We start from the raw sequence: 23627 nt of genomic DNA, 5'->3' as shown, positions 1-23627 counted from the left end.
AGAAAGCAACAGGAATAGAAAAATACGAGACCTCATCGAAAACTTCGTTCGTTAGGACAGACGTCCTTCCTCGAAAACAATGAACTTTCATCTCTCTCTCTCTCTTTCTCGCTGTATTTTGCTATTTTATTCTTAATTTTTCTGTATGCACGTGTACGCGTATGTACGTAATACGTATATGCATTTTAACAAATGTAATATCGTTTGGTATCGATATATTTTATATATAGAAAGATCGTCGACGATCGAACGTGATGCGTGTACCTGATCGTGACACCCTTATTTCAATATTGTAAATTTAATTTTTCAACGAGGTATAAATTCGATATTCATTTAAATACACATACATTCATATGTGTATGAATAATGCATATTAATCATAATACGCATTAAATGACACGTTTAATTGAAATCCCACATTAAAATTTACATTGTACTAGATACATATACTACATAAGAACAAGAAAGCAAAATTGAATATACCAAGATACTTTATTCTTCTTCTTCTTCTTCTTCTTCATATTTTTGTTGTTGTTATTATTGTTATTATTATCCTTATTGTATTTAGAAATCTATCATAATTGAAGATATTGGGAAATAAAGATGAGATTCCTTTCTTATTCTTCTTATCTGTTTTTTTTTTCTTTTTCTTTTCTTTTATATGAATAATAAGAAATATAAGGTATCATAATCAGATACATATGTAATCTTCTTTAATTTGAATGGGTTTTTGATATAATTGTACTTTGGACGCCTAATGCTTCCTTATCGAATGCCTTTTTGTCAAGAGCTAACAAAGTTTCTTTTCAATTTAATCTCGATATCGTTCTTTGTTTCATTCAAATTCTCGATTCGTTTACCCTTTCTTTCTCTCTCTCTCTCCCTCTCTCTCTCTCTCTCTGTATATATATATACATATTATATATAATATATAATACATATATATATCTGTATATATCTGAATCTGTATTAGAAATGAGTAACTCAGGGTTTATAAAAAAACATTATCATATACGTATTCAGGTACGTATCAATGCAATTACAACTTACATTTTGCATCGAAAAATGACAATAGTCGACTCTAATTAGTGAATTTCTTAATCACTGGTATTACATCTTACGTTCATACATTTGTGAAGAGCTTTGTTATCTACGGCCAGTTGAAACGCATTTTAACTATTAACCGAAGTATCGAAATCATTTATCAAAACTCGTAACTTTAACGACAAACGAATAAAAGATTGTATTAGAGTTTATTTCAATATCTTCCAATGTATCTTCCAATATAATAATGTAAAGTTTATTAACGAGAAGTAGAATCATATATCTAATTAAAAATAAACAACTAATAGATTTCGTTCCATTACAAAAATATATATACATACATTTATGCGTACACATTAAAAGTATTGCTAATAAAAAATCAATGGAATTATAGAAAACATTTCATTGTAAATTGATGCCGAAAATAACAAATACCCTTCAATAATGTGTAATTTTTTCTTTTTCTATCAAGCATTAATTCCTTTTTTAAACAATATAAGCATTTTTAGTTCATAATGAATTCTATCAATAACAATATCAGATATTTAATTTCGGCTCATTGCAGAACAAAGGTTGCTCGTTACTGTCTATACAATATAATAAAATCTCAAGCAATACCCAAGAGAAAGACTACTATATACTTTGTGTATGAGTGTGTGGGTGTGTATATTGTGTCTAGTTATGTACATATGTACATATATACATATCTATCTATTTACAAACGTATGTTTAAACGGGATCTTTCAAGTTTCCAACTCGGTGGTTGCCGAAAGACTGATATAATACGATATTCGACCAAAAGTAAATAAGATAAGGTGTATTTAGATACTTCAGCTTATATAGAAACATATAAACATTGTAATAAGATTTGCTTTGTATACGTCCGCTAGTAAATGCTATAAACATTCTCTTTTTCTTTCAGTGTGATAATATATATATATATATATATATATATATATATATATATATTAAAATTTTTATAATTTAATTAGTTAAATAATCAAAATCAAAAAATAAAAGAAAGCAACAGGAATAGAAAAATACGAGACCTCATCGAAAACTCCGTTTGTTAGGACAGACGTCCTTCCTCGTAAACAATGAACTTTCATCTCTCTCTCTCTCTCTTCCTCGCTATATTTTGCTATTCTTTTCTTAATTTTTCTGTATGCACGTGTACGCGTATGTACGTAATACGTATATGCCTTTTAACAAATGTAATATCGTTTGGTATCGATATATTTTATATATAGAAAGATCGTCGACGATCGATCGTGATGCGTGTACCTGATCGTGACACCCTTATTTCAATATTGTAAATTTAATTTGTCATAGAGGTATAAATTCTATATTCATTTAAATATACATACATTCATGTGTGTATGAATAATACATATTAATCATAATACGCATTAAATGACACGTTTATATGAAATCCCACATTAAAATTTACATTGTACTAGATACATATACTACATAAGAACAAGAAAGCAAAATTGAATATACCAAGATACTTTATTCTTCTTCTTCTTCTTCTTCATATTATTGTTGTTGTTATTATTGTTATTATTATCCTTATTGTATTTAGAAATCAATCATAATTGAAGATATTGGGAAATAAAGATGAGATTTCTTTCTTATTTTTCTTAACTGTTTTTTTTTCTTTTTCTTTTCTTTTATATGAATAATAAGAAATATAAGGTATCATAATCAGATACATATGTAATCTTCTTTAGTTTGAATGGGTTTTTGATATAATTGTACTTTGGACGGCTAATGCTTCCTTATCGAATGCCTTTTTGTCAAGAGCTAACAAAGTTTCTTTTCAATTTAATCTCGTTATCGTTCTTTGTTTTATTCAAATTCTCGATTCCTTTACCCTTTTTCTTTCTCTCTCTCTCTCTTTCTCTCTCTGTATATATATTTATATATATATAATATATAATATATAATATATATAGATATCTGTATATATCTCAATATGTATAAGAAATGAGTAACTCAGGGTTAATAAAAAAACATTATCATATACGTATTCATCTGCCTATCAATGCAAATACGACCCACATCTTGCATCGAAAAATGACAATAGTCGACTATAATCAGTGAATTTCTTAATCAGTGGTATTCCATCTTACGTTGATACAGTTGTGAAGAGCTTTGTTATCTACGGCCAGTTGAAAGGCATTTTAACTAATAACCGAAGTATTGAAATCTTTTATCAAAAGTCTTAACGTTAACGACAAACGAATAAAAGATTGTGTTAGAGTTTAATTCGATATCTTCCATTCTATCTTCCAATATAATAATGTAAAGTTTATTAACGAGAAGTAGAATCATATATCTAATTAAAAATAAACAACTAATAGATTTCGTTCCATTACAAAAATATATATACATACATTTATGCGTACACATTAAAAGTATTGCTAATAAAAAATCAATAGGATTATAGAAAACATTTCATTGTAAATTGATGCCGAAAATAACAAATACCCTTCAATAATGTGTAATTTTTTCTTTTTCTACCAAGTATTAATTTCTTTTTAATCAATTTAAACATTTTTAGTTCATAATGTATCAATAACAATATCAGATATTTAATTTTGGCTCATTGCAGAACAAAGGTTGTTCGTTACTGTCCATACAATATAAGAAAATCTCAAGCAATACCCAAGAGAAAGACTACTATATACTTTGTGTATGTGTGTGTGGGTGTGTATATTATGTATCTAGTTATGTACATATGTACATATATACATATGTATCTATTTACAAATGTATGTTTATATGGGATCCTCCAACATTCCACCTCGGTGGTTGCCGAAAGACTGATCTCATACGATATTCGATAGAAAGTAAATAACATAAGTTGTATTTAGATATTTCAGCTTATATAGAAACATATAAACATTGTAATAAGATTTGCTTTGTATACGTCAGCTAGTAAATGGTATAAACATTCTCTTTTTCTTTCAGTGTGATAATATTATATATATATATATATATATATATATATATATATTAAAATTTTTATAATTTAATTAGTCAATTAATCAAAATCAAAAAATAAAAGAAAGCAACAGGAATAGAAAAATACGAGACCTCATCGAAAACTTCGTTCGTTAGGACAGACGTCCTTCCTCGAAAACAATGAACTTTCATCTCTCTCTCTCTCTTTCTCGCTGTATTTTGCTATTTTATTCTTAATTTTTCTGTATGCACGTGTACGCGTATGTACGTAATACGCATATGCATTTTAACAAATGTAATATCGTTTGGTATCGATATATTTTATATATAGAAAGATCGTCGACGATCGAACGTGATGCGTGTACCTGATCATGACACCCTTATTTCAATATTGTACATTTAATTTTTCAACGAGGTATAAATTCGATATTCATTTAAATACACATACATTCATATGTGTATGAATAATGCATATTAATCATAATACGCATTAAATGACACGTTTAATTGAAATCCCACATTAAAATTTACATTGTACTAGATACATATACTACATAAGAACAAGAAAGCAAAATTGAATATACCAAGATACTTTATTCTTCTTCTTCTTCTTCTTCTTCATATTTTTGTTGTTGTTATTATTGTTATTATTATCCTTATTGTATTTAGAAATCTATCATAATTGAAGATATTGGGAAATAAAGATGAGATTTCTTTCTTATTCTTCATAACTGTTTTTTTTTTTTTTTTCTTTTTTTTTATATGAATAATAAGAAGTATAAGGTATCATAATAGGATACCTATGTAATCGTCTTTCATTTGAATAGGTCTTTGATATAATTGTACTTTGGACGCCTAATGCTTCCTTATCGAATGCCTCTTTGTCAAGAGCTAACAAAGTTTCTTTTCAATTTAATCTCGATATCGTTCTTTGTTTCATTCAAATTCTCGATTCGTTTACCCTTTCTTTCTCTCTCTCTCTCCCTCTCTCTCTCTCTCTCTGTATATATATATACATATTATATATAATATATAATACATATATATATCTGTATATATCTGAATCTGTATTAGAAATGAGTAACTCAGGGTTTATAAAAAAACATTATCATATACGTATTCATGTACGTATCAATGCAATTACAACTTACATTTTGCATCGAAAAATGACAATAGTCGACTCTAATTAGTGAATTTCTTAATCACTGGTATTACATCTTACGTTCATACATTTGTGAAGAGCTTTGTTATCTACGGCCAGTTGAAACGCATTTTAACTATTAACCGAAGTATCGAAATCATTTATCAAAACTCGTAACTTTAACGACAAACGAATAAAAGATTGTATTAGAGTTTATTTCAATATCTTCCAATGTATCTTCCAATATAATAATGTAAAGTTTATTAACGAGAAGTAGAATCATATATCTAATTAAAAATAAACAACTAATAGATTTCGTTCCATTACAAAAATATATATACATACATTTATGCGTACACATTAAAAGTATTGCTAATAAAAAATCAATGGAATTATAGAAAACATTTCATTGTAAATTGATGCCGAAAATAACAAATACCCTTCAATAATGTGTAATTTTTTCTTTTTCTATCAAGCATTAATTCCTTTTTTAAACAATATAAGCATTTTTAGTTCATAATGAATTCTATCAATAACAATATCAGATATTTAATTTTGGCTCATTGCAGAACAAAGGTTGCTCGTTACTGTCTATACAATATAATAAAATCTCAAGCAATACCCAAGAGAAAGACTACTATATACTTTGTGTATGAGTGTGTGGGTGTGTATATTGTGTCTAGTTATGTACATATGTACATATATACATATCTATCTATTTACAAACGTATGTTTAAACGGGATCTTTCAAGTTTCCAACTCGGTGGTTGCCGAAAGACTGATATAATACGATATTCGACCAAAAGTAAATAAGATAAGGTGTATTTAGATACTTCAGCTTATATAGAAACATATAAACATTGTAATAAGATTTGCTTTGTATACGTCCGCTAGTAAATGCTATAAACATTCTCTTTTTCTTTCAGGGTAATAATATTATATATATATATATATATATATATATTAAAATTTTTATAATTTAATTAGTTAATTAATCAAAATCAAAAAATAAAAGAAAGCAACAGGAATAGAAAAATACGAGACCTCATCGAAAACTCCGTTTGTTAGGACAGACGTCCTTCCTCGTAAACAATGAACTTTCATCTCTCTCTCTCTCTCTTCTTCGCTATATTTTGCTATTCTTTTCTTAATTTTTCTGTATGCACGTGTACGCGTATGTACGTAATACGTATATGCCTTTTAACAAATGTAATATCGTTTGGTATCGATATATTTTATATATAGAAAGATCGTCGACGATCGATCGTGATGCGTGTACCTGATCGTGACACCCTTATTTCAATATTGTAAATTTAATTTGTCATAGAGGTATAAATTCTATATTCATTTAAATATACATACATTCATGTGTGTATGAATAATACATATTAATCATAATACGCATTAAATGACACGTTCAAATGAAATCCCACATTAAAATTTACATTGTACTAGATACATATACTACATAAGAACAAGAAAGCAAAATTGAATATACCAAGATACTTTATTCTTCTTCTTCTTCTTCTTCATATTATTGTTGTTGTTATTATTGTTATTATTATCCTTATTGTATTTAGAAATCAATCATATTTGAAAATATTGGGAAATAAAGATGAGATTTCTTTCTTATTTTTCTTAACTGTTTTTTTTTCTTTTTCTTTTCTTTTATATGAATAATAAGAAATATAAGGTATCATAATCAGATACATATGTAATCTTCTTTAGTTTGAATGGGTTTTTGATATAATTGTACTTTGGACGGCTAATGCTTCCTTATCGAATGCCTTTTTGTCAAGAGCTAACAAAGTTTCTTTTCAATTTAATCTCGTTATCGTTCTTTGTTTTATTCAAATTCTCGATTCCTTTACCCTTTTTCTTTCTCTCTCTCTCTCTTTCTCTCTCTGTATATATATTTATATATATATAATATATAATATATAATATATATAGATATCTGTATATATCTCAATATGTATAAGAAATGAGTAACTCAGGGTTAATAAAAAAACATTATCATATACGTATTCATCTGCCTATCAATGCAAATACGACCCACATCTTGCATCGAAAAATGACAATAGTCGACTATAATCAGTGAATTTCTTAATCAGTGGTATTCCATCTTACGTTGATACAGTTGTGAAGAGCTTTGTTATCTACGGCCAGTTGAAAGGCATTTTAACTAATAACCGAAGTATTGAAATCTTTTATCAAAAGTCTTAACGTTAACGACAAACGAATAAAAGATTGTGTTAGAGTTTAATTCGATATCTTCCATTCTATCTTCCAATATAATAATGTAAAGTTTATTAACGAGAAGTAGAATCATATATCTAATTAAAAATAAACAACTAATAGATTTCGTTCCATTCCAAAAATATATATACATACATTTATGCGTACACATTAAAAGTATTGCTAATAAAAAATCAATAGGATTATAGAAAACATTTCATTGTAAATTGATGCCGAAAATAACAAATACCCTTCAATAATGTGTAATTTTTTCTTTTTCTACCAAGTATTAATTTCTTTTTAATCAATTTAAACATTTTTACTTCATAATGTATCAATAACAATATCAGATATTTAATTTTGGCTCATTGCAGAACAAAGGTTGTTCGTTACTGTCCATACAATATAAGAAAATCTCAAGCAATACCCAAGAGAAAGACTACTATATACTTTGTGTATGTGTGTGTGGGTGTGTATATTATGTATCTAGTTATGTACATATGTACATATATACATATGTATCTATTTACAAATGTATGTTTATATGGGATCCTCCAACATTCCACCTCGGTGGTTGCCGAAAGACTGATCTCATACGATATTCGATAGAAAGTAAATAACATAAGTTGTATTTAGATATTTCAGCTTATATAGAAACATATAAACATTGTAATAAGATTTGCTTTGTATACGTCAGCTAGTAAATGGTATAAACATTCTCTTTTTCTTTCAGTGTGATAATATTATATATATATATATATATATATATATATATATATATATATTAAAATTTTTATAATTTAATTAGTCAATTAATCAAAATCAAAAAATAAAAGAAAGCAACAGGAATAGAAAAATACGAGACCTCATCGAAAACTTCGTTCGTTAGGACAGACGTCCTTCCTCGAAAACAATGAACTTTCATCTCTCTCTCTCTCTTTCTCGCTGTATTTTGCTATTTTATTCTTAATTTTTCTGTATGCACGTGTACGCGTATGTACGTAATACGCATATGCATTTTAACAAATGTAATATCGTTTGGTATCGATATATTTTATATATAGAAAGATCGTCGACGATCGAACGTGATGCGTGTACCTGATCATGACACCCTTATTTCAATATTGTAAATTTAATTTTTCAACGAGGTATAAATTCGATATTCATTTAAATACACATACATTCATATGTGTATGAATAATGCATATTAATCATAATACGCATTAAATGACACGTTTAATTGAAATCCCACATTAAAATTTACATTGTACTAGATACATATACTACATAAGAACAAGAAAGCAAAATTGAATATACCAAGATACTTTATTCTTCTTCTTCTTCTTCTTCTTCATATTTTTGTTGTTGTTATTATTGTTATTATTATCCTTATTGTATTTAGAAATCTATCATAATTGAAGATATTGGGAAATAAAGATGAGATTTCTTTCTTATTCTTCATAACTGTTTTTTTTTTTTTTTTCTTTTATTTTATATGAATAATAAGAAGTATAAGGTATCATAATAGGATACCTATGTAATCGTCTTTCATTTGAATAGGTCTTTGATATAATTGTACTTTGGACGCCTAATGCTTCCTTATCGAATGCCTCTTTGTCAAGAGCTAACAAAGTTTCTTTTCAATTTAATCTCGATATCGTTCTTTGTTTCATTCAAATTCTCGATTCGTTTACCCTTTCTTTCTCTCTCTCTCTCCCTCTCTCTCTCTCTCTCTGTATATATATATACATATTATATATAATATATAATACATATATATATCTGTATATATCTGAATCTGTATTAGAAATGAGTAACTCAGGGTTTATAAAAAAACATTATCATATACGTATTCAGGTACGTATCAATGCAATTACAACTTACATTTTGCATCGAAAAATGACAATAGTCGACTCTAATTAGTGAATTTCTTAATCACTGGTATTACATCTTACGTTCATACATTTGTGAAGAGCTTTGTTATCTACGGCCAGTTGAAACGCATTTTAACTATTAACCGAAGTATCGAAATCATTTATCAAAACTCGTAACTTTAACGACAAACGAATAAAAGATTGTATTAGAGTTTATTTCAATATCTTCCAATGTATCTTCCAATATAATAATGTAAAGTTTATTAACGAGAAGTAGAATCATATATCTAATTAAAAATAAACAACTAATAGATTTCGTTCCATTACAAAAATATATATACATACATTTATGCGTACACATTAAAAGTATTGCTAATAAAAAATCAATGGAATTATAGAAAACATTTCATTGTAAATTGATGCCGAAAATAACAAATACCCTTCAATAATGTGTAATTTTTTCTTTTTCTATCAAGCATTAATTCCTTTTTTAAACAATATAAGCATTTTTAGTTCATAATGAATTCTATCAATAACAATATCAGATATTTAATTTTGGCTCATTGCAGAACAAAGGTTGCTCGTTACTGTCTATACAATATAATAAAATCTCAAGCAATACCCAAGAGAAAGACTACTATATACTTTGTGTATGAGTGTGTGGGTGTGTATATTGTGTCTAGTTATGTACATATGTACATATATACATATCTATCTATTTACAAACGTATGTTTAAACGGGATCTTTCAAGTTTCCAACTCGGTGGTTGCCGAAAGACTGATATAATACGATATTCGACCAAAAGTAAATAAGATAAGGTGTATTTAGATACTTCAGCTTATATAGAAACATATAAACATTGTAATAAGATTTGCTTTGTATACGTCCGCTAGTAAATGCTATAAACATTCTCTTTTTCTTTCAGGGTAATAATATTATATATATATATATATATATATATATATATATTAAAATTTTTATAATTTAATTAGTTAATTAATCAAAATCAAAAAATAAAAGAAAGCAACAGGAATAGAAAAATACGAGACCTCATCGAAAACTCCGTTTGTTAGGACAGACGTCCTTCCTCGAAAACAATGAACTTTCATCTCTCTCTCTCTCTTTCTCGCTGTATTTTGCTATTTTATTCTTAATTTTTCTGTATGCATGTGTACGCGTATGTACGTAATACGTATATGCATTTTAACAAATGTAATATCGTTTGGTATCGATATATTTTATATATAGAAAGATCGTCGACGATCGATCGTGATGCGTGTACCTGATCGTGACACCCTTATTTCAATATTGTAAATTTAATTTGTCATAGAGGTATAAATTCGATATTCATTTAAATACACATACATTCATATGTGTATGAATAATGCATATTAATCATAATACGCATTAAATGACACGTTCAAATGAAATCCCACATTAAAATTTACATTGTACTAGATACATATACTACATAAGAACAAGAAAGCAAAATTGAATATACCAAGATACTTTATTCTTCTTCTTCTTCTTCTTCATATTATTGTTGTTGTTATTATTGTTATTATTATCCTTATTGTATTTAGAAATCAATCATATTTGAAAATATTGGGAAATAAAGATGAGATTTCTTTCTTATTTTTCTTAACTGTTTTTTTTTCTTTTCCTTTTCTTTTATATGAATAATAAGAAATATAAGGTATCATAATCAGATACATATGTAATCTTCTTTAGTTTGAATGGGTTTTTGATATAATTGTACTTTGGACGGCTAATGCTTCCTTATCGAATGCCTTTTTGTCAAGAGCTAACAAAGTTTCTTTTCAATTTAATCTCGATATCGTTCTTTGTTTTATTCAAATTCTCGATTCCTTTACCCTTTTTCTTTCTCTCTCTCTCTCTTTCTCTCTCTGTATATATATTTATATATATATAATATATAATATATAATATATATAGATATCTGTATATATCTCAATCTGTATCAGAAATGAGTAACTCAGGGTTAATAAAAAAACATTATCATATACGTATTCATCTGCCTATCAATGCAAATACGACCCACATCTTGCATCGAAAAATGACAATAGTCGACTATAATCAGTGAATTTCTTAATCAGTGGTATTCCATCTTACGTTGATACAGTTGTGAAGAGCTTTGTTATCTACGGCCAGCTGAAAGGCATTTTAACTAATAACCGAAGTATTGAAATCTTTTATCAAAAGTCTTAACGTTAACGACAAACGAATAAAAGATTGTGTTAGAGTTTAATTCGATATCTTCCATTCTATCTTCCAATATAATAATGTAAAGTTTATTAACGAGAAGTAGAATCATATATCTAATTAAAAATAAACAACTAATAGATTTCGTTCCATTCCAAAAATATATATACATACATTTATGCGTACACATTAAAAGTATTGCTAATAAAAAATCAATAGGATTATAGAAAACATTTCATTGTAAATTGATGCCGAAAATAACAAATACCCTTCAATAATGTGTAATTTTTTCTTTTTCTACCAAGTATTAATTTCTTTTTAATCAATTTAAACATTTTTAGTTCATAATGTATCAATAACAATATCAGATATTTAATTTTGGCTCATTGCAGAACAAAGGTTGTTCGTTACTGTCCATACAATATAAGAAAATCTCAAGCAATACCCAAGAGAAAGCCTACTATATACTTTGTGTATGTGTGTGTGGGTGTGTATATTATGTATCTAGTTATGTACATATGTACATATATACATATGTATCTATTTACAAATGTATGTTTATATGGGATCCTCCAACATTCCACCTCGGTGGTTGCCGAAAGACTGATCTCATACGATATTCGATAGAAAGTAAATAACATAAGTTGTATTTAGATATTTCAGCTTATATAGAAACATATAAACATTGTAATAAGATTTGCTTTGTATACGTCAGCTAGTAAATGGTATAAACATTCTCTTTTTCTTTCAGTGTGATAATATTATATATATATATATATATATATATATATATATATTAAAATTTTTATAATTTAATTAGTCAATTAATCAAAATCAAAAAATAAAAGAAAGCAACAGGAATAGAAAAATACGAGACCTCATCGAAAACTTCGTTCGTTAGGACAGACGTCCTTCCTCGAAAACAATGAACTTTCATCTCTCTCTCTCTCTTTCTCGCTGTATTTTGCTATTTTATTCTTAATTTTTCTGTATGCACGTGTACGCGTATGTACGTAATACGTATATGCATTTTAACAAATGTAATATCGTTTGGTATCGATATATTTTATATATAGAAAGATCGTCGACGATCGAACGTGATGCGTGTACCTGATCATGACACCCTTATTTCAATATTGTAAATTTAATTTTTCAACGAGGTATAAATTCGATATTCATTTAAATACACATACATTCATATGTGTATGAATAATGCATATTAATCATAATACGCATTAAATGACACGTTTAATTGAAATCCCACATTAAAATTTACATTGTACTAGATACATATACTACATAAGAACAAGAAAGCAAAATTGAATATACCAAGATACTTTATTCTTCTTCTTCTTCTTCTTCTTCATATTTTTGTTGTTGTTATTATTGTTATTATTATCCTTATTGTATTTAGAAATCTATCATAATTGAAGATATTGGGAAATAAAGATGAGATTTCTTTCTTATTCTTCATAACTGTTTTTTTTTTTCTTTTTCTTTTATTTTATATGAATAATAAGAAGTATAAGGTATCATAATAGGATACCTATGTAATCGTCTTTCATTTGAATAGGTCTTTGATATAATTGTACTTTGGACGGCTAATGCTTCCTTATCGAATGCCTCTTTGTCAAGAGCTAACAAAGTTTCTTTTCAATTTAATCTCGATATCGTTCTTTGTTTCATTCAAATTCTCGATTCGTTTACCCTTTCTTTCTCTCTCTCTCTCCCTCTCTCTCTCTCTCTCTGTATATATATATACATATTATATATAATATATAATACATATATATATCTGTATATATCTGAATCTGTATTAGAAATGAGTAACTCAGGGTTTATAAAAAAACATTATCATATACGTATTCAGGTACGTATCAATGCAATTACAACTTACATTTTGCATCGAAAAATGACAATAGTCGACTCTAATTAGTGAATTTCTTAATCACTGGTATTACATCTTACGTTCATACATTTGTGAAGAGCTTTGTTATCTACGGCCAGTTGAAACGCATTTTAACTATTAACCGAAGTATCGAAATCATTTATCAAAACTCGTAACTTTAACGACAAACGAATAAAAGATTGTATTAGAGTTTATTTCAATATCTTCCAATGTATCTTCCAATATAATAATGTAAAGTTTATTAACGAGAAGTAGAATCATATATCTAATTAAAAATAAACAACTAATAGATTTCGTTCCATTACAAAAATATATATACATACATTTATGCATACACATTAAAAGTATTGCTAATAAAAAATCAATGGAATTATAGAAAACATTTCATTGTAAATTGATGCCGAAAATAACAAATACCCTTCAATAATGTGTAATTTTTTCTTTTTCTATCAAGCATTAATTCCTTTTTTAATCAATATAAGCATTTTTAGTTCATAATGAATTCTATCAATAACAATATCAGATATTTAATTTTGGCTCATTGCAGAACAAAGGTTGCTCGTTACTGTCTATACAATATAATAAAATCTCAAGCAATACCCAAGAGAAAGACTACTATATACTTTGTGTATGAGTGTGTGGGTGTGTATATTGTGACTAGTTATGTACATATGTACATATATACATATCTATCTATTTACAAACGTATGTTTATACGGGATCTTTCAAGTTTCCAACTCGGTGGTTGCCGAAAGACTGATATCATACGATATTCGACCAAAAGTAAATAAGATAAGGTGTATTTAGATATTTCAGCTTATATAGAAACATATAACCATTGTAATAAGATTTGCTTTGTATACGTCCGCTAGTAAATGCTATAAACATTCTCTTTTTCTTTCAGTGTGATAATATTATATATATATATATATATATATATATATATATATATATTAAAATTTTTATAATTTAATTAGTTAAATAATCAAAATCAAAAAATAAAAGAAAGCAACAGGAATAGAAAAATACGAGACCTCATCGAAAACTCCGTTTGTTAGGACAGACGTCCTTCCTCGTAAACAATGAACTTTCATCTCTCTCTCTCTCTCTTCCTCGCTCTATTTTGCTATTCTTTTCTTAATTTTTCTGTATGCACGTGTACGCGTATGTACGTAATACGTATATACCTTTTAACAAATGTAATATCGTTTGGTATCGATATATTTTATATATAGAAAGATCGTCGACGATCGAACGTGATGCGTGTACCTGATCGTGACACCCTTATTTCAATATTGTAAATTTAATTTGTCATAGAGGTATAAATTCTATATTCATTTAAATATACATACATTCATGTGTGTATGAATAATACATATTAATCATAATACGCATTAAATGACACGTTCAAATGAAATCCCACATTAAAATTTACATTGTACTAGATACATATACTACATAAGAACAAGAAAGCAAAATTGAATATACCAAGATACTTTATTCTTCTTCTTCTTCTTCTTCATATTATTGTTGTTGTTATTATTGTTATTATTATCCTTATTGTTTTTAGAAATCAATCATAATTGAAGATATTGGGAAATAAAGATGAGATTTCTTTCTTATTTTTCTTAACTGTTTTTTTTTCTTTTTCTTTTCTTTTATATGAATAATAAGAAATATAAGGTATCATAATCAGATACATATGTAATCTTCTTTAGTTTGAATGGGTTTTTGATATAATTGTACTTTGGACGGCTAATGCTTCCTTATCGAATGCCTTTTTGTCAAGAGCTAACAAAGTTTCTTTTCAATTTAATCTCGTTATCGTTCTTTGTTTTATTCAAATTCTCGATTCCTTTACCCTTTTTCTTTCTCTCTCTCTCTCTTTCTCTCTCTGTATATATATTTATATATATATAATATATAATATATAATATATATAGATATCTGTATATATCTCAATATGTATAAGAAATGAGTAACTCAGGGTTAATAAAAAAACATTATCATATACGTATTCATCTGCCTATCAATGCAAATACGACCCACATCTTGCATCGAAAAATGACAATAGTCGACTATAATCAGTGAATTTCTTAATCAGTGGTATTCCATCTTACGTTGATACAGTTGTGAAGAGCTTTGTTATCTACGGCCAGTTGAAAGGCATTTTAACTAATAACCGAAGTATTGAAATCTTTTATCAAAAGTCTTAACGTTAACGACAAACGAATAAAAGATTGTGTTAGAGTTTAATTCGATATCTTCCATTCTATCTTCCAATATAATAATGTAAAGTTTATTAACGAGAAGTAGAATCATATATCTAATTAAAAATAAACAACTAATAGATTTCGTTCCATTACAAAAATATATATACATACATTTATGCGTACACATTAAAAGTATTGCTAATAAAAAATCAATAGGATTATAGAAAACATTTCATTGTAAATTGATGCCGAAAATAACAAATACCCTTCAATAATGTGTAATTTTTTCTTTTTCTACAAAGTATTAATTTCTTTTTAATCAATTTAAACATTTTTACTTCATAATGTATCAATAACAATATCAGATATTTAATTTTGGCTCATTGCAGAACAAAGGTTGTTCGTTACTGTCCATACAATATAAGAAAATCTCAAGCAATACCCAAGAGAAAGACTACTATATACTTTGTGTATGTGTGTGTGGGTGTGTATATTATGTATCTAGTTATGTACATATGTACATATATACATATGTATCTATTTACAAATGTATGTTTATATGGGATCCTCCAACATTCCACCTCGGTGGTTGCCGAAAGACTGATCTCATACGATATTCGATAGAAAGTAAATAACATAAGTTGTATTTAGATATTTCAGCTTATATAGAAACATATAAACATTGTAATAAGATTTGCTTTGTATACGTCAGCTAGTAAATGGTATAAACATTCTCTTTTTCTTTCAGTGTGATAATATTATATATATATATATATATATATATATATATATTAAAATTTTTATAATTTAATTAGTCAATTAATCAAAATCAAAAAATAAAAGAAAGCAACAGGAATAGAAAAATACGAGACCTCATCGAAAACTTCGTTCGTTAGGACAGACGTCCTTCCTCGAAAACAATGAACTTTCATCTCTCTCTCTCTCTTTCTCGCTGTATTTTGCTATTTTATTCTTAATTTTTCTGTATGCACGTGTACGCGTATGTACGTAATACGCATATGCATTTTAACAAATGTAATATCGTTTGGTATCGATATATTTTATATATAGAAAGATCGTCGACGATCGAACGTGATGCGTGTACCTGATCATGACACCCTTATTTCAATATTGTAAATTTAATTTTTCAACGAGGTATAAATTCGATATTCATTTAAATACACATACATTCATATGTGTATGAATAATGCATATTAATCATAATACGCATTAAATGACACGTTTAATTGAAATCCCACATTAAAATTTACATTGTACTAGATACATATACTACATAAGAACAAGAAAGCAAAATTGAATATACCAAGATACTTTATTCTTCTTCTTCTTCTTCTTCTTCATATTTTTGTTGTTGTTATTATTGTTATTATTATCCTTATTGTATTTAGAAATCTATCATAATTGAAGATATTGGGAAATAAAGATGAGATTTCTTTCTTATTCTTCATAACTGTTTTTTTTTCTTTTTCTTTTCTTTTATATGAATAATAAGAAATATAAGGTATCATAATCAGATACATATGTAATCTTCTTTAGTTTGAATGGGTTTTTGATATAATTGTACTTTGGACGGCTAATGCTTCCTTATCGAATGCCTTTTTGTCAAGAGCTAACAAAGTTTCTTTTCAATTTAATCTCGATATCGTTCTTTGTTTTATTCAAATTCTCGATTCCTTTACCCTTTTTCTTTCTCTCTCTCTCTCTTTCTCTCTCTGTATATATATTTATATATATATAATATATAATATATAATATATATAGATATCTGTATATATCTCAATCTGTATAAGAAATGAGTAACTCAGGGTTAATAAAAAAACATTATCATATACGTATTCATCTGCCTATCAATGCAAGTACGACTTACATCTTGCATCGAAAAATGACAATAGTCGACTATGATTAGTGAATTTCTTAGTCAGTGGTATTACATCTTACGTTGATACATTTGTTAAGAGCTTTGTTATCTACGGCCAGTTGAAAGGCATTTTAACTATTATCCGAAGTATTGAAATCTTTTATCAAAAGTCGTAACGTTAACGACAAACGAATAAAAGATTGTATTAGAGTTTATTTCCAATTTTCCAGCTCGGTGGTTGCCGAAAGACTGATCTTATACGATATTCGACAGAAAGTAAATAACGTAAAGTGTATTTAGATATTTCAGCTTATATAGAAACAAATAAACATTGTAATAAGATTTGCTTTGTATACGTCAGCTAATAAATGGTATAAACATTCTCTTTTTCTTTCAGTGTAATATATATATATATATATATATATATATATATATATATTAAAATTTTTATAATTTAATTAGTTAAATAATCAAAATCAAAAAATAAAAGAAAGCAACAGGAATAGAAAAATACGAGACCTCATCGAAAACTCCGTTTGTTAGGACAGACGTCCTTCCTCGTAAACAATGAACTTTCATCTCTCTCTCTCTCTCTTCCTCGCTATATTTTGCTATTCTTTTCTTAATTTTTCTGTATGCACGTGTACGCGTATGTACGTAATACGTATATGCCTTTTAACAAATGTAATATCGTTTGGTATCGATATATTTTATATATAGAAAGATCGTCGACGATCGATCGTGATGCGTGTACCTGATCGTGACACCCTTATTTCAATATTGTAAATTTAATTTGTCATAGAGGTATAAATTCTATATTCATTTAAATATACATACATTCATATGTGTATGAATAATACATATTAATCATAATACGCATTAAATAACACGTTCAAATGAAATCCCACATTAAAATTTACATTGTAATAGATACATATACTACATAAGAACAAGAAAGCAAAATTGAATATACCAAGATACTTTATTCTTCTTCTTCTTCTTCTTCATATTATTGTTGTTGTTATTATTGTTATTATTATCCTTATTGTATTTAGAAATCAATCATATTTGAAGATATTGGGAAATAAAAATGAGATTTCTTTCTTATTTTTCTTAACTGTTTTTTTTTCTTTTTCTTTTCTTTTATATGAATAATAAGAAATATAAGGTATCATAATCAGATATATATGTAATCTTCTTTAGTTTGAATGGGTTTTTGATATAATTGTACTTTGGACGGCTAATGCTTCCTTATCGAATGCCTTTTTGTCAAGAGCTAACAAAGTTTCTTTTCAATTTAATCTCGATATCGTTCTTTGTTTGATTCAAATTCTCGATTCCTTTACCCTTTTTCTTTCTCTCTCTCTCTGTTTCTCTCTCTGTATATATATTTATATATATATAATATATAATATATAATATATATAGATATCTGTATATATCTCCATCTGTATCAGAAATGAGTAACTCAGGGTTTATAAAAAAACATTATCATATACGTATTCATCTGCCTATCAATGCAAATACGACTTACATCTTGCATTGAAAAATGACAATAGTCGACTATAATTAGTGAATTTCTTTGTCAGTGGTATTACATCTTACGTTGATACATTTGTGAAGAGCTTTGTTATCTACGGCCAGTTGAAAGGCATTTTAACTATTATCCGAAGTATTGAAATCTTTTATCAAAAGTCGTAACGTTAACGACAAACGAATAAAAGATTGTATTAGAGTTTATTTCCAATTTTCCAGCTCGGTGGTTGCCGAAAGTCTGCTCTCATACGATATTCGACAGAAAGTAGATAACATAAGGTGTATTTAGATATTTCAGCTTATATAGGAACATATAAACATTGTAATAAGATTTGCTTTGTATACGTCAGCTAGTAAATGGTATAAACATTCTCTTCTTCTTTCAGTGTAATAATATTATATATATATTAAAATTTTTATAATTTAATTAGTTAATTAATCAAAATCAAAAAATAAAAGAAAGCAACAGGAATAGAAAAATACGAGACCTCATCGAAAACTACGTTCGTTAGGACAGACGTCCTTCCTCGAAAACAATGAACTCTCATCTCTCTCTCTCTCTCTCTCTCTTCCTCGCTGTGTTTTGCTATTTTTTTCTTCATTTTTCTATATGCACGTCTTCGAGTACGTACGTAATACGTATATGCATTTTAACGAATGTAATATCGTTTGGTATCGATATATTTTATATATAGAAAGATCGTCGACGATCGAACGTGATGCGTGTAGCTGATCGTGACACGCTTATTTCAATATTGTAAATTTAATTTGTCGACGAGGTATAAATACTATATTCATTTACATATACATACATTCATATGTGTATGAATAATGCATATTAATCAAAATAAGCATTAAATGACACGTTTAATTGAAATCCCACATTAAAATTTACATTGTACTAGATACATATACCACATCAGAACAAGAAAGCAAAATTGAATACACCAAGATACTTTATTCTTCTTCTTCTTCTTCATATTATTGTTGTTATTGTTGCTGTTATTATTGTTATTATTATTCTTATTGTCTTTAGAAATCAATCATAATTAAAGATATTGGGAAATAAAGATGAGTTTTCTTTCTTATTCTTCTTAACTGTTTTTTTTTCTTTTTCTTTTCCTTTATATGAATAATAAGATGTATAAGGTATCATAATCGGATACCTATGTAAACGTCTTTCATTTGAATGGGTCTTTCATATAATTGTACTTTGGACCGCTGATGCTTCCTAATCGAGTGCCTCTTTGTCAAGATCTAACAAAGTTTCTTTTCAATTTAATCTCGATATCGTTCTTTGTTTTATTCAAATTCTCGTTTCGTTTACCCTTTCTCTTTCTCTCTCTCTCTCACTCACTGTATATATATATATATATATATATATATATATATAATATATAATATATAATATATATATATGTGTATATATATATATATATATATATATATATATATATATATATCTGTATATATCTCAATCTGTATCAGAAATGAGTAACTCAGGGTTTATAAAAAAACATTATCATATACGTATTCATGTACGTATCAATGCAATTACGACTTACTTTTTGCATCGAGAAATGACTATAATCAACTCTAATTAGTGAATTTCTTAATCAGTGGTATTACATCTTACGTTGATACATTTGTGAAGAGCTTTGTTATCTACGTCCAGTTGAAAGGCATTTTAACTTTTAACCGAAGTATTGAAATCTTTTATCAAAAGTCTTAACGTTAACGACAAACGAATAAAAGATTGTATTAGAGTTTAATTCGATATCTTCCATTGTATCTTCCAATATAATAATGTAAAGTTTATTAACGAGAGGTAGAATCATATATCTAATTCAAAATAAACAACTAATAGATTTCGTTCCATTACAAAAATGTATATACATACATTTATGCGTACACATTAAAAGTATTGCTAATAAAAAATCAATGGAATTATAGAAAACATTTCATTGTAAATTGATGCCGAAAATAACAAATACCCTTCAATAATGTGTAATTTTTTCTTTTTCTATTAAGTATTACTTTCTTTGTTAATCAATTTAAACATTTTTAGTTCATAATGAATTCTATCAATAACAATATCAGATATTTAATTTTGGCTCATTGCAGAAGAAAGGTTGCTCGTTACTGTCTACACAATATAATAAATCTCAAGCAATACCCAAGGAAAGACTACTATATACTTTGTGTATGTGTGCGTGGGTGTGTATATTATGTATCTAGGTATGTACATATGTATCTATTTACAAACGTATGTTTGTATGGTATCTTCCAACATTCCACCTCGGTGGTTGCCGAAAGACTGATCTCATACGATATTCGACAGAAAGTAAATAACATAAGTTGTATTTAGATATTTCAGCTTATATAGAAACATATAAACATTGTAATAAGATTTGCTTTGTATACGTCAGCTAGTAAATGCTATAAACATTCTCTTTTTCTTTCAGTGTAATAATATTATATATATATATATATATATATATATATTAAAATTTTTATAATTTAATTAGTTAATTAATCAAAATCAAAAAATAAAAGAAAGCAACAGGAATAGAAAAATACGAGACCTCATCGAAAACTCCGTTTGTTAGAAAACAATGTACTTTCATCTCTCTCTCTCTCTCTCTCTCTCTCTCTCTCTCTCTCTCTCTCTTCCTCGCTCTGTTTTGCTATTTTTTTCTTAATTTTTCTGTATGCACGAGTACGCGTATGTACGTAATACGTATATGCCTTTTAACAAATGTAATATCGTTTGGTATCGATATATTTTATATATAGAAAGATCGTCGACGATCGAACGTGATGCGTGTACCTGATCGTGACACCCTTATTTCAATATTGTAAATTTAATTTTTCAACGAGGTATAAATTCGATATTCATTTAAATACACATACATTCATATGTGTATGAATAATGCATATTAATCATAATACGCATTAAATGACACGTTTAATTGAAATCCCACATTAAAATTTACATTGTACTAGCTACATATACCACATAAGAACAAGAAAGCAAAATTGAATATACCAAGATACTTTGTTCTTCTTCTTCTTCTTCTTCATATTATTGTTGTTGTTATTATTGTTATTATTATCCTTATTGTATTTAGAAATCAATCATATTTGAAAATATTGGGAAATAAAGATGAGATTTCTTTCTTATTTTTCTTAACTGTTTTTTTTTCTTTTTCTTTTCTTTTATATGAATAATAAGAAATATAAGGTATCATAATCAGATACATATGTAATCTTCTTTAGTTTGAATGGGTTTTTGATATAATTGTACTTTGGACGGCTAATGCTTCCTTATCGAATGCCTTTTTGTCAAGAGCTAACAAAGTTTCTTTTCAATTTAATCTCGATATCGTTCTTTGTTTTATTCAAATTCTCGATTCCTTTACCCTTTTTCTTTCTCTCTCTCTCTCTTTCTCTCTCTGTATATATATTTATATATATATAATATATAATATATAATATATATAGATATCTGTATATATCTCAATCTGTATAAGAAATGAGTAACTCAGGGTTAATAAAAAAACATTATCATATACGTATTCATCTGCCTATCAATGCAAATACGACCCACATCTTGCATCGAAAAATGACAATAGTCGACTATAATCAGTGAATTTCTTAATCAGTGGTATTCCATCTTACGTTGATACAGTTGTGAAGAGCTTTGTTATCTACGGCCAGTTGAAAGGCATTTTAACTAATAACCGAAGTATTGAAATCTTTTATCAAAAGTCTTAACGTTAACGACAAACGAATAAAAGATTGTGTTAGAGTTTAATTCGATATCTTCCATTCTATCTTCCAATATAATAATGTAAAGTTTATTAACGAGAAGTAGAATCATATATCTAATTAAAAATAAACAACTAATAGATTTCGTTCCATTACAAAAATATATATACATACATTTATGCGTACACATTAAAAGTATTGCTAATAAAAAATCAATAGGATTATAGAAAACATTTCATTGTAAATTGATGCCGAAAATAACAAATACCCTTCAATAATGTGTAATTTTTTCTTTTTCTATCAAGCATTAATTCCTTTTTTAAACAATATAAGCATTTTTAGTTCATAATGAATTCTATCAATAACAATATCAGATATTTAATTTTGGCTCATTGCAGAACAAAGGTTGCTCGTTACTGTCTATACAATATAATAAAATCTCAAGCAATACCCAAGAGAAAGACTGCTATATACTTTGTGTATGAGTGTGTGGGTGTGTATATTGTGTCTAGTTATGTACATATGTACATATATACATATCTATCTATTTACAAACGTATGTTTAAACGGGATCTTTCAAGTTTCCAACTCGGTGGTTGCCGAAAGACTGATATAATACGATATTCGACCAAAAGTAAATAAGATAAGGTGTATTTAGATACTTCAGCTTATATAGAAACATATAAACATTGTAATAAGATTTGCTTTGTATACGTCCGCTAGTAAATGCTATAAACATTCTCTTTTTCTTTCAGTGTGATAATATTATATATATATATATATATATATATATATACATATATATATATATTAAAATTTTTATAATTT

The 23627-nt window shown here is 27.1% G+C and overlaps 1 long non-coding RNA gene across 2 annotated transcripts in view; it reads right to left on the bottom strand.

Moving 5' to 3' along the window:
* The window catches only part of LOC127071159 (uncharacterized), an 85375-nt gene that overhangs the window by 46983 nt on the left and 14765 nt on the right, over nt 1–23627 (bottom strand). The window contains exons 2-3 of one of the 2 annotated variants that reach the window (XR_007784918.1): nt 21327–21613; nt 14588–17722 (exon numbers count right to left, since the gene is read on the bottom strand). This is a non-coding gene — a long non-coding RNA (uncharacterized LOC127071159). The remainder of the gene's footprint in view (nt 1–14587; nt 17723–21326; nt 21614–23627) is intronic. The other variant, XR_007784917.1, reaches the window with a different exon arrangement.

The sequence above is a fragment of the Vespula vulgaris genome, chromosome 20 (assembly GCF_905475345.1).
Source record: "Vespula vulgaris chromosome 20, iyVesVulg1.1, whole genome shotgun sequence".
NCBI lineage: Eukaryota > Metazoa > Arthropoda > Insecta > Hymenoptera > Vespidae > Vespula > Vespula vulgaris.
Note: the sequence above shows the minus strand (reverse complement) of the source record. Positions and strands in the feature narration are given on the sequence as shown.